A 13806-nucleotide genomic window follows, 5' to 3' on the forward strand; every position below is an offset into this window, starting at 1 on the left:
ACACAGCAAAACCCATTTTCTACAGGGCCCCAGTAGACTGTGGCCAGGCAAAGGAAGAGACAGTTCAACCTCAGGAACACACAACAGGTTTCCCTAAAACAGTAAGCTATAATTTGGACATCAGTTCCAGACTCAGGGAAGTACCCATCTCCACCACCCCTTCTCCTCCCCCTACCTCACCCCCCGTGGCATTTTTCACTTTCCCATGCACATAGTTTCTGTACACTTGTCACATTATCTTACCAGCATTCTAAGCAATTTCAATGCGGAAAAAAGAAGTTTAGAACTCTGATCTTGCAGTTAAATAAACCTCAGAATTTGAGGTTAATGATAAACACTTGAGCATGGTGAGAGATGTTGGGTGTAATTTCCCACATTACTACAATAGCAAAACTGTAACCTCCCTTTCTCCTTGTGAATCAGCTCAGGAACCCACTGTACTAATCTAGAGAAATGTTTCATCCTTGGGGGAAATGTATTCAAAAGAGGTAATCATGGCAAGTTCACACTAGATTTTTTAAATCAATGAAATATAAGCACACATTCTATCACTGCTGATTATAACCATGTATTTTCCTTCTGGGAAAGAAATCCCATGAATCTTTGCACTCCCAGCTACATTATACATATATGTAAATCAATGTGACTATATAATAAGTATGTATATCAATATAACGCTGTGTAAATTTCGGGTATGCAAGGTGTTAATCTGATACATCTATATATTGCAAAATGATTAGCCTGAGCTAACACCTTCAACACAACACATAATTGCCACTTCTTTTTTGTGGTGAGAACATTTAAGATCCACTCTCTTGACAACTGTCAAATATTTAATACAATATATTAGGGATAATCACCATGCTGTACCTTAGATCCTGAAAATTGCCAATCTCATAACCAGAGGTTTTTATTCTTTGATCAAAATCCCTCCACGTCCCTCAAATTTCCCCTCAGCCCCTGGTAACACCACTCTGCTCTGTTGCTCTGAGTTCAGCTTTTTTAGACTTCACACAGATGCAGTTTCATACAGTATTTGTATTTCTCTGTCTGGCTTATTTCACTTAACCTAATGCCCTAAAGCTTCATCCATGTCATTGTATATGGCAGGATTTCTCTTGTTCTCATGGCTGAATCATAAGCCATTGCATATATGTGCCACATCTTCTTCATCCACTCACCTGTGGACGAATATTGAGGTCGTGTCCATACCTCATCTATTGTGAATACTGCTGCGATAAACATAGAGTGAAGATATGGCCTCAAGATCTTGTTTTAATTTCCTTTGGATACGCACACAGAAGTGAGACTGCTGGATCATTTGGTAGTTCTACTTTTAATTTTTTTGAGGAACCTCCATACTACTTTTGGTAGTAACTATACCAATTTACATTCCCACCAACAGTGCATACGGCTTCCCTTTTTCTACAATCTTGCCAACACCTGTTATCAGTAACCTTTTGATATACAGATGATTCTTCAATGGAGAGATGATACCATTTGTGAAACCAGGTTTCTCCCACCTACTTCAGGCACCATCTATTGATGCTTTCCAGAGAAATAGTTATCAAGTTAATTTGTACTTTGATATTATATATATTTCATTTGTATTGATTTTAGTTTAAATATTATCTACTGACCATTTCAGAGGGTAGAAAATAACCCGCACACATAATATTTTTTTAAAAATCTGAGGGTTTTGAAGGGGCGGGGGCTGGGAGGTTGGGGGAACCAGGTGGTGGGTATTAGAGAGGGCACGGATTGCATGGAGCACTGGGTGTGGTGCTAAAACAATGGATACTGTTACTCTGAAAAAAATAAATAAATTATAAAAAAGAGTAGCTTACAGATAGCAGGAGCCAATTTGGATGATAAATTCCCATCAGAGGTAGAAGGAGGGAGCCTTCTTGTGAACAAACTCTGAAAAAGGTCAACACTCATGAAAACATAACTACTTCATCTACATCAGAAAAAGAGCAATTCCATACACTTGTGTTTCCCTTCTTCATCATTTCAGCACAATGCAAAACAAAGAAGTTTGGGAGCCCAACAGACACAGGTTCATAACCTGATTCTATTAATCAGCTATTATCATCTTGAGAAACCACCTGCTATCTCTGGGTCTCTGTCTCCCTCGGTCCAAATCTATATAAGAAGCACAGGTAACATCATGGGCAGCAATCATGGGCAGGAGACAGATCAGGGTGGGGGTGTGGGTGGGGGCAGGGAGGCAGCAGGGTGTTCACTGTTGTACTCCCAGGATGGAGCGACTGCTAGTCAGCCTGGTACTCCCAGGCTCTAGTCAGCCGACAGCAAAGAGATCAAGAGACCAGCAAATGAAGTTACAGATAATAAAAGATCTATGAAAAGTTACCCCAGGATTTCCAGTCAAGTGCTACCCTTTCATTAACTCCAAGAATAGAATTAGAGAAACCACATCAATCTGGGGGTAGGTGCACTCATGGCTTTGGAATGTGTAGGTTTTGTGGTCCATGTTGAAATACGCTATTGGCAAAAATGACTGAGTGGCTACAGTCATCAAAAGCCAAGATGGAACTCATTGTCAGCCAAGAAGGGACACATTGTCAAGAGGTTCAGCCTCTTTAGAAACAAGACGGGATAATTTATAAGCACATTCACATCCCATAATTTTCCCCTCAAACTATAGAAAGAGGCAGACATCCACAAAAGACACAAATGCCATCACCTAGTTATAGAGAAATATCATTCATCCAGTGGCTCATTCGTTCATTCATTCATTCATTTCAGGAATGCCTGACAGCTTCAGACATCAAAATTGCTAAAATCCTTCCTGAAATTTTAGTTTTTAAAGCAAACCATGCCATTGTTTTGGACCAACTAAGCACAAATGTAAGAAAACCAAAAGCCTAAAAATCCAGAAATCCTAAAATATTTATTTCAGTCATGATTAACACGGCACATTTCAAATTTTACAAATATGTCTCTGGACTTTTTTTTTCTTTTTTTGGTAAAAACTCCTTTTGCTGCCTTTCTTACCTGTCACTCTCACTTAATAATCCCCTGTCCTACTTTGCTTTTGATTGGACAATTCTGTTTGGGTTGAGTACCTAAAATTCACATGAGGAGTCCTTTCATATCAGAAGCAAACCTGCCGTCTTTTCCCTGGACCAGGAGAGGTTGCCTGAGTTTAAGTTAAGAAGCTGACCTCATATTCTTCCTGTTTCCTATTTCCATGTTCCTATGTCCACAGAAACCTGCATCCCTTCATGCCTTTTCCACGGGCCAAGAGATCCTGGAATCTTCATTCCAGATGCCACATACACACACACACACACACACACACACACACACACACACACACACACACATATAAATCCCCACTCTTCTCTGGCCACAAATGACTGCTTGTGCCATGGAGATAGAACCTGAGTGCCCACCCAGTCATCAATACTCTGTCCCAGTCCCCTGTGTTTCTTCACAAGATGGAAGAACTTCTTGGTTTCTAGCCTTACCATCAGGCTACTGAGGCTGTGGTCCATCCACACCCCTTCTGAAGGGCCTTCCCAGCACTGCAGACTCATAAGCAAAGCAGTCCCATCAGAATGGAACTAGAGGGACCAGAGCAAAAGAGGATACACAGTGGAGAGAAACCCTCTCCCCAGGGCTCTCCCCAGACAATAAAACTTAGGAATTTGCTCCATTCTGGAGCACAGATAGCCATGGCTTCAGTGCTCAGAGGACAGTCCCACTTTGTCCCTGGCCCACTCAGTGGTCTTGAGGAAAGCTCTCAATTCTTCATCTCTAAAGGTAGAATGATAACCCTACCTGCACCTCCAGGGAAGGATGTGGGAGAAGCGCCAGTGCCAGAGGGCTCCCCAGCACCAAGCAGATGCTCAGGGCACACAAGTGGCCCACAGTGCAAGGCCAGAATTCTCATCTAGAATCCAGAAGTGACTGGGCCCTTTTGCTATTTCTTTCCTGCCTTCCTTTTGGTTGCTGACATTTGACTCGGTCTCAAAACTAGACTGTAAGCTGTTGCTCATTTTCTAAATCTTTCTATTTTCCCTCCCACCTCTTCTTCTTCTTCCTCTCAGGGGCACTGAGCACTAGGCTTAGCCTAGCCTGGACATGCAATAACGACTTGTCAAAATGATCAGTTAATTCAGTAAGGTGTGAGATAATGAAAGAGAAAGGCCTTGGTAAACTGAATTTTATCTCTGGGAGAGGTAGAATGTGTATTAGTGGTATGTCTCTATGGCCATGTTTAGACTAAGCTTTTGTCACTTGTCACACACACAGGAATTTAAGGCTAGACAAAGAGTGAAGTGTAGGCTGGCACCAGCCCTCTTACCAGATGTCACCCATGTCACTATCTCTTGTGCCAAATACAATGATTTCTCCCTGTAACATCCATCATCCAGGTAAGCATTTATGGTCTATGTGGGTAAGATTTTACAGACTTTGCCACCATCTTTCCAGCCCATGACTGAAGACTATCTGAAATTCAGAATAAATTCCAGCATCTTGACAGTGGCCCCAAATGCCCACAGTGATCTGCCCCCCTGCCTCTGTCTCCAAGCTCACCTCTAACCCCCCACGCACACACCTGGTCAGCCCTGTACATACCTTCTTTTGCTCCTCCAACAGGGCTCTACATTGCTGTTCTCTCTACCCTCCACCTGTGTGCCTCAGAACTCCTGCTCTTCTACCAGACTCCTACCACCAGGCTAAGGCAGATCTCAGCTCATCAGTAACCTTCTTAGCACTGGCCTCTTTCATGGTGCTAATCACAACAGGTATAATACATGCTACTACCCAGATGTTTTGTGTGGCCTTTGCAGGCAGCAACTAGACCACCCTCACCCACTATGGCATCCCATGGCTAGGCACCCAGCAAGGCTTCAAAAAATAATCACTGGGTAAACCAAAAGTTATGATCACAAACAGTTTTTAAAACAATCCTAATATTGCTACACACCTATTAGAATGGCCAAAATCCAGAACATCAACAACATCAAATGTTGGCGAGGATATGGAGCTACAGGAACTCTCATTCATCACAGGTAGGAATGCAGCATGGCACAACCACTTTGGAGGACAGTTGGTTTCTTGCGAAACTAAAAGCAGACCTACCACACAATCCAGAAATTGTTCCCCTTGGTATTTACATAAAAGAGCTGAAAATCACATCCACACAAGAACCTGAACATAGCTATTTATAGGAGCTTTATTCATAATTGCCCAAACTTGGAAGCAACCAACATATTATTGAGTAGATTCATGGATAAATAAACCGTGTACGTCCAGATGGTGGAATATTATTTAGTGCTAAAAAGAAATGAACCATCAAGCCATGAAAAGTCATGGAGGAGAAACTTAAATGCATTCTACAAAATAAAAGAAGCCAGGCTGAAAAGACTATACACTGCTTGATTCTAACCATATGGCATTCTGGGTAAGACAAAACTATGAAGACAGTAGTAAAAAAATCAGTAGTTGCCAGGGTTTTCAGCTGGGAGTGGGAAGAATGAATAGGTACAGCACAGAGGACATTTAGGGCAATAAAAAACTCTGTATGATATCATAATGATGTATGCATGTTATTACATACTTGTCTAAACCCATAAATGGCACGACACTGAGAGAGAACCCTACTATCAACCATGGACTTTGGGTGATAAGGATGTGTCAGTGTTGGTCCATCAACTGTAACTAATGTTGGGGAGCATGTTGATAATGGAGGGAAGAACTTATATGTGAAACCTCTATACCTTCCCCTCAAATCTGCTGTGAACCTAAAACTGCTGTCAAAAAATAAAGCCTAAATAAAGAAACCTCCATGATGAAATGAGATGTGAAAATTTAAAAAGCACACCGACTTAACTTCTTCCCACAAAAGACCACAAAAGTCAAATAAGAACCAGTTGGCTAGCATACTGTGTTGACAAGAGCATGGGGAAACATGCTCTCAAACATTCCCAGAAGTATTATCTATTATAACCAGGTGGGAGGTGGATGGGCAGTTTTGAAATACATATCAAAATCACAAATTCCCAAGTCTTTGACCTGCAATTCCACTTCTAGGAATTGAGCCAATAAACATGTTTGTGTGCACTTCTGCAAAATGACACAGGTGAGGCTGTTATTCATTGCAACACTGGTTGTAATAGCAAAAGATTGCAAACAACTTAAAAGTCCACTGAAAGGTTAAAAATACACCTTGTTAAATGCAGATATGGAACAGGGTGCAGAAGAGTATAAACCATTAGGGTGCGTGATGGCTTATTTTATGAATCTATTTGCCTGAGCTGGTGTGTGTCTATGAAGGGATTTCTGGATGAAACAGGCCTTTGAGCTGAGTAAAGCAGGCATCATCCAATCCCTTGAAGGTTGAAATAGAACAAAGAGGCAGAGAAAGGTTCAATTCACTCTTCATGACTACTTGAGCGGAGACATGTATTTTCTTTTTGTGTTCCTGGTTCTCATGCCTTCAGATATGGATTAGAATCCACACCTTTAGCTCTACAGCTCCCAAGCCCTGGAACTGGGCCACCTCCTTTCCTGGGTCTATAGCTTGTAGACAACAGACAATGGGATTTCTCAGCCCCCATAACCACATGAGCCAATATTTTATAATCTCTTCTCTCTCTCTCTTTCTCAAAATAGCCCAATGATATGTCTGATTTTACCTATAAAACCAATAGGAGATTGATGTATCTATTTCCTATTGGTCCTATTTCTCTGGAGAACCCAAATACAGGGTAGAAAAGGTAGAAAAAAATATTAACAGTTACTCAGCTACTTGTTGGTGGAAAGAGATGTCTACTGGTTGGGAAAGAGATGTCTGAGAAGAAGTGAGAGGAAAGATTTCACTGAATAACCTTTTACATGTTATTTGTTGATAAAATAATTTTTTTAAAGTAAGCTCCATGCCCAGTGTGGAGCCCAACATAGGGCTTGAACTTACCACCCTGAGATCAAGACGTGAGCTGAGATCAAGAGTCAGATGCTTAACCAACTGAGCCAACCAGGCTCCCCTTGTTGAAAAATATTTTTAAGTTTCAAAATCTTACTGAAAAGTTTAATAGAAAATTGTGTAAAATACTATTTTAAATTATATTCTCATACTCATCTTCTAATTGGAAAACTAAACAAAAAGAAGATAGGTAAGCTTCCCAGGCAAAAACGGAGCCAGCCCCCTCTCCTAAGCTAGAACTTGCCTTACTCTGTCCCATCTTCCTTGGAGACATTCTTTGAACAATCTTGGTGTAGAATTGGGTGCTTGGTGGTTGAAACCTATAAGGAAAGTGTCCCTGCATATTGAACACTCAATGCGTCTAGAATGAGGTAATAAATTGGATGATCCTGTCAGGGAATGTTGGCCTGAAAATCAACTTCAGGTACCATTTCATAATGGCCCACATAGATTCAGAGAGACCAAGGCAGAGCACCCCCACCTCCCCAAAATTCCAAAGTGAGGGGCTGCATTGACTGAGTTTCTAGGCCTAGCACCTCCAAATATAGAAAGGGACTCAGCACTTTTGGATGAAGAACCAAACACATCAGCACTCAACCGTCCAGACCAGTGCAGCACATAGGCTAGGAAGTTTAATACACTTGATATAGATTGATGGGCTTCGCTAATCCCTAGCTCATCTCATCACCTCTTGGCCACTTACTGAGCTTCTCAGAGTCTCAGTTGGTTTTGTCCTTGAGCAGGTATAATGATACCAGTCTTGCAAGATTGTGAACAGATTAGACATGAGAACTTAGATCAGCATGTGTTCTTTGGTGGGAACTCAATGAATGGTGACTATATACTCAAGTGAACAGCACAAACATCATCAGTTGTCCCAAACCTATGTGCCATTGTCTCTAGAGTTCACTCAAACCTACCCTCACCAACCTGTGGACTCTAAGTAAGACTGCGTGGTGAATCCCAGCTGTGCACTGACTACTGGTGTGACTTTGGGCACATCACTTCTCTGCACTTCAGTTTCTTAATCTGCAAAATAAGGTCGTAACAATGACTACCTCACACATTAGGCACTTAGAACCACACCTCACATATAGTCAAGTGCTCTATTAAGTATTAGCCATCATTATTATTTATTAGGCACCAAGTTCACATCATTGCTAAGCATCAGTTTGGTTCTGATTCAACAGTGTAGCACTGAGCTGGGGGTCAGAATGAAATGCTGTAACACATATCATATTCATACCAAGTCCATAAGACTTACACTCACAAGTCTATGATCTCCATTTTCCTGGTTCTATCCTTGGCTTGTATTCATTTGCTTAATATCCATTAAGAGCTTTAAATGTTCACTCAATTAAAATGGAAACCAGCCCAAATGAAATTAAATAAATCAATTTGCCACAGAAAATCTCCATTTTCAAAATCTTCTGTGATTCCTTTTTAAGAAATTCCTTTCCATGAAGAATTAAGTAACAATGTTCTCAGCTCCCTTCTGTGGACTCATTGAAAAAACATTCATTGAGCCCCCCTTGGTATCAGACCCGAACGGGGCCCTGGAAAGAGTAACACAAATAAAACAGGTCCCACCTTTGAGAAGGGGAACTGAGCAAAGCAAGTGGTCAACAACAACACAATAAAGAATGGTGTGCTGTCCTGCACGCAAGTGAGATAAGTAAGCAACAAAATAGAAGCCACCTTCAATCTAAAATATCTCCATGTACTGCTAGAATATACCGAATACTAGGGCTGACTCCAAGAACTAATATGTTACAACACACACACACACAGTTTCTAAGTCTAGAATTAGAACACATTGTCAAAATTTCAGCATGCAGTTCTCCAAACACAACATACTTTATAAGGTGAGAATATAAATAAACTTCGTAAGAACAAGCAATCATAATTGTACTGTTTTATATTTTTCACTTTTTTTCTGTTCAAAGAACATTCCTCTGTCTCATCTCTGTTCCCAGTACAATCGTGTAGTGGGATGAAACGTCAATCCTTATCTTCAAATTTTATAGACAAAAGGAAATAAATTCATAAAGACTGAGTTTTGTCCTGGGTTGTTCAAATGGTAGAAAGAGCAAAAGCATTTGATTCCCCACACTCTCAGCAGGCCTGCTGAGCGACATCAAATGAGGTCAAAGTCCCCAGAAATTAGGTTGGCATAAGTTACTGTAAGAAATGATTGCTTTGATGTACACAACCAAAAAAGACAAGAATCTGAACCCAACGAGGGCAGAATAGGAAGTGGAAAAGTTCTGCAAAGGGTTCCCTTAAAACAAATCAAGACAACAAAACAGGCTTTGCCAGTTATCAGATTAGCACATTTATTTAAAAAAAAAAAAAAGTCAAAACGCAATGTTGGTGAAAGTGTGGTAAAATGGTATTCATGCAGTGCTGGAGGGAGTGTAAATTAATAGCACTTTCCTAGATTAAGTCTAGTGGCATGGATCAAGAGCTTCAAAAATGCTCATGCCCTTTGACCCTATTCCCTCTGGAAATCTAGTCCAAGAAAATAATCAAGAAGAGACACAACATTTTCATTTTAAGTACATTAGTTCTGTAATGTTGATAATAGAAAACAAAACACGCCAATATCTAACAACATGACTTAATAAATTGTCTGTATAATGTGATCAAACAATTTTTGTAGAAAGAAATTGGCCTTTCTCTCACGATGATAGGTTTTTATCTTCCATCTTATTTATTGATCTATATGTTCTTTATTTTATTTCTGACAGTGAGGATATGCTAATCTTGTCAGTTTCGCAAGGGATATTTTGGAAGTGAATTTCAGCCATTCCTCCAGCATGCCCGGCAAGGTTTTCTCCTAAGTAAGGGAGCAGGCATGTGCCCAGAAGGTGTTAGGGGAAAGAAAATGAGCAGCCTTCTGCTGACTTGAGAAAGGCAATAAGCATCTCTTTAAATTCATCACCAGAATTAAGAAGATTAAATTCATCTCAAGAAGTGCTCCCTGCTCCTTGTGGGCAGCCTTATCTACTTACTTTCCCCCAAGAGATCCACACATTTCCAGAGAGCACAACCCTTCTCTTGGCCTCCAGTACAAGCGGTGGTCCCCAGAGGCCCGTAGGTGAATAGCGGGATTCACAGACCAGCTGCACCATCTGAAAACATCCTCCCTAACCCTGCTCCCCGAGCCCTCTTCACCATAGTGCCAATGAGCATTTTGCATAAAAGTTAGGAGTTGTCAATTGAATTGAATTGAATTGAACAGTAAAGCTCATTTTGCTTTCTTTTTTGTGTTCTCATTTCCTATCTTTAATCTTCCAGATTCTCTCCCATTTTCTTGTTCTTTCCCACAGAAACGCTACTCATAGGATTATGGAAGTCAGGCACATCCAATAAAGAAATACCGGACAATCATCTCTTCCGAGTTCTCCCTACAGCTCTGTGAGTAATATTTGTAAAGCCTCAGGAATGACATTTTAAGCCTTCACTGGAAGAAGCACATATAAGCCTTACTAGTACAACACGTTATAACTTTAAATGCAACCAATGCGTGTCTGTTAATAGTAAGGCAATCCTTCGGTCAAACATCGGGCCAGATTATGCCCCTCTCAAACAGACAAAGCTTAATGCAAATGGATCAATTTGCATTCTAAATTCTAATTCAAACATCAGCAGCATTTTAAAAAAATTCTTATTTACAATACCCTTCACTTAAACTTCACTATTTACCAAACGTCATGCCCCTATTTACGGCTCTTAAGTAGTATATAGTTATAAAATATATTTCCCATATCTTTCATAATTAATCTTCCATTGAGTAAAACATACATTATCATAGTTGATCTTTTAATATGACTCCCAGACACATCTTAAGATTAAATGTGCCTACAGAGCCACATAATTTCAAGAAATTCTTAAAATCCTGTTTTCAACAAACAGCATCACATGATCAGTTTTATCAAAGTCCGCTTGTCCCTCCCAAATCTTTCATCGGTGTAGAAATACGCAAAAAGAAAACGAGGAGGAAATAGGGGAACAAAAACCAGAAGTGCAATTAATCATCTTACCATCTCCTTTCTTCATCTTGGGGACATTTGGAGATGGCTGGCCTCGCAGGAGGCGGTGACTTGGAGGGTAAATCCACAGCAGTTTCTTCCCCCCAGTAAGTCAGCTGAGTTGACGTTGGTTCTTAAAAGCAAAAGTGAATTCTGAAGACAGCCCTGGAAAGACTTGCTAATTCCTCTTTTCTTTTTCCAAACAGCTTTGGATCTGGTCTGCGCAGCACGAGAGAGTCCCTCACGTCTTGTCCGGCGACCCAGTTTTGCCGCAGCTGAAAGGAGACTCTGAGTGACGTGTGTGTCAGAGCCTATGGGGGCTTTAATCCTCAGCAGTGACACATGCAGGGAGCTATGAACAGGAAACTCAGAGCTGGGCAGACAGCCAGAATCATTCTGAAAACGTGCCAAATCCTTACGAAATACCAACACACTTTACCGCACACTCGCATCGAAATGCTTCACAATCCTGTGTCTCTCTCCCATGTGACTTTGTGTTAGACCTAGACAAGGCTTACCAGCATGTCCAGCCCAGCAGGAGTCCCATCAGCCGATGGGTCAAGGCCAGGACTGGGGACTCATACCCTCTCCCTCGGCTGCCAGCCTCCTGATCCTTCTTGTGACGATAGCCACAGGCGAGAGCTTGGAGGACCTTTCCAGTTCCTTTAATCTTTCAGCCCCGGGCCCCTTCATGATAGGCCTGTTCACCTGCCAAAGGCCCTGGGAACTCAGCCAAGCTCTCTTGTCAGTGTCCTGGAAGTGGGAGACCCATTGATCACCCCTGGGCTTGGCCTGATGATCGGATAGTGGCAGGCAGGAGGGGAGGAAGGGCTGTAGCCAGAACCTCTGGCTTCCACCGGAGGGAGCCGAGTTCATCCAGGAGAGATATACTGGCCTGCTGCCTCTTTTCTCTTTCTCCTTTGGCCCCTCCTATGCCCCACATTCTAATTCGTGTTCTCTACAGGACACGGGGTCCAGGTTTTCACAGTGCAGCTCAAAAATCTGCAGCATGCACAAACCTCCCATGTTGGCCTTTAGGTTCCTCCATAAGCCTTGTTCCCACTGCCCTTTGCAAGAACCCCTTGGGCTGTGCCCATCTGGAGGGCCATCGACTTGAGAAGATGCCGCTCAAACTTGTGTTTGTGTGTGCTCTGTAGCCACTACCCTCCCACTCCCTCTCCTTCTTCTCTTGAATGTGACAGCGCCTGCATGTGCATTTACCCCTTCTCATTGCCCCCCTTCCCATACTTCTGACCTTTACCACTGTTCACAGAAGCTCACCGCCCCCTCAGCTGCATCCTGGGATGACCGTTTCCGCCACACTCCCGTGTCGTGCCTCTGTGATAACAACAGACAGCAAGAGGGGCCACTTGTTATGTGTCAGACATTTTTCTAGCACATTTAAAGTTTTTAGACCCATTTTAGAAAACGTGTAGAAAAAAAATCAACACCTTCCTCAAGGTCCCTTCCCCACACAGGGTGGAGCCCAGATGAGCCCCATTCAGTGTTGCTCTTCACATCTTACCTGGAATCAGTGCCGTTTGTTTGGGAACATATGTACTCAGGGACAAGGCGGTTTCCTCACGCCGTGGTGGTATCCTTTCCAGAGGGTGTCCTGGAATGCCTTCCCATTCTGCGTAATTGCCAAACAGCCATGATTAATTGGTAGATTAATGAAACTTAATTGAGAGACCAAATGTTCTACTTTCGCTGCGGGCAGGGATTTTAATAACACAAAGAATAAGCAGAATGGTCTTGAGGCTTAAAGCAACATTCCTGCAGTAGTTTGCTAATATTTTTAAAACCTATCTAAAATGTGAGCAAGGGGCACCTGGGTGGCTCAGTGGGTTAGGGCCTCTGCCTTCAGCTCAGGTCGTGATCCCAGGGTCCTGGGATCGAGCCCCGCATTGGGCTCTCTGCTTGGAGGGGAGCCTGCTTCCTCCTCTCTCTCTGTTTGCTTGTGATCTCTGTCTGTCAAATAAATAAATAAATAAATAAAATGTGAACAAGCAGATTTAGACCATCTGGTAAATCAACAGATTGTTGTTAAAGACATAACCCCAGTGAGAAAGCTGAGAAGACCCTCGAAGGTCACAGTGAACTTGCCGCCTTTTCTCCAATGTGGAGTAGATCTGAGCCTTGAGGGACTAACTCCATCTCCAACTCTAGGGTTGGCCCCACTGGTCTGAGCCAACCAGGGTCATCCCACCGTTCCTTCCAGAGAGGTCATGGGATGGGCACAACAAGGCAAAGCCAGGCGGCATGTGGCATCCTCCTGGCCCTAGTAAGGGGGCAGTCCAGTCAGAGGAAGGCTTGGGGCTTCCACTTGATGGTAGGAAGCACCCCTTTATGGTAGGTAGGGAAGGTAGGAAGCACCCCTTTATGGCTGATATGAGAACCCTTCTTAAGATGACAAAAGTGAGCTTGAGAATGAAGTCCACACAAGGGAGGGGTTTCCAGAGAACTGCAAAGGAAGTGCTAGAAACTGATCCAACCCATATTATCTCAGGGATGTTCAGTAATGAGAACCAACATCTACCTTTTGGTATTGCCAGGTCAGCCAAGCTGGGCTTTCAAAGTGTCCTGAGTAACACGGACTCCCGCAGCAGAGATCAGTGGTAGCTGGGGAGCCAGGGGAGGGGCGTCTCAGGGGAAGGAGGTTGACCCCTTTTCCTCTGTGCAAGCAGCTTGCCATCTCTCTGCCTCAGTTCCTCCCTGCTCCTCTATCTCCTCCCCTCCCCCTCCCCCTCTCCTCCTTCCCTTGCTCCTCTCCCTCCTCCTCCTTGGCCTTCTTCTTCCCCCTCTTTCCTCTCC

The 13806-nt window shown here is 42.7% G+C and overlaps 1 protein-coding gene across 2 annotated transcripts in view; it reads right to left on the minus strand.

Annotated features, from left to right (window-relative positions):
• The window catches only part of IL1R1 (interleukin 1 receptor type 1), a 79435-nt gene extending 68093 nt beyond the window's left edge, over nt 1-11342 (minus strand). Inside the window, exons 1-2 of one of the 2 annotated variants that reach the window (XM_032351728.1) lie at nt 11005-11342; nt 7889-7987 (exon numbers count right to left, since the gene is read on the minus strand). The gene's annotated coding sequence lies outside the window, so the exon portion shown is untranslated. The remainder of the gene's footprint in view (nt 1-7888; nt 7988-11004) is intronic. The other variant, XM_032351729.1, reaches the window with a different exon arrangement.
• Nucleotides 11343-13806: the final 2464 nt, after the last annotated feature.

Source organism: Mustela erminea, chromosome 7, assembly GCF_009829155.1.
Source record: "Mustela erminea isolate mMusErm1 chromosome 7, mMusErm1.Pri, whole genome shotgun sequence".
In the NCBI taxonomy this organism is placed as follows: domain Eukaryota; kingdom Metazoa; phylum Chordata; class Mammalia; order Carnivora; family Mustelidae; genus Mustela; species Mustela erminea.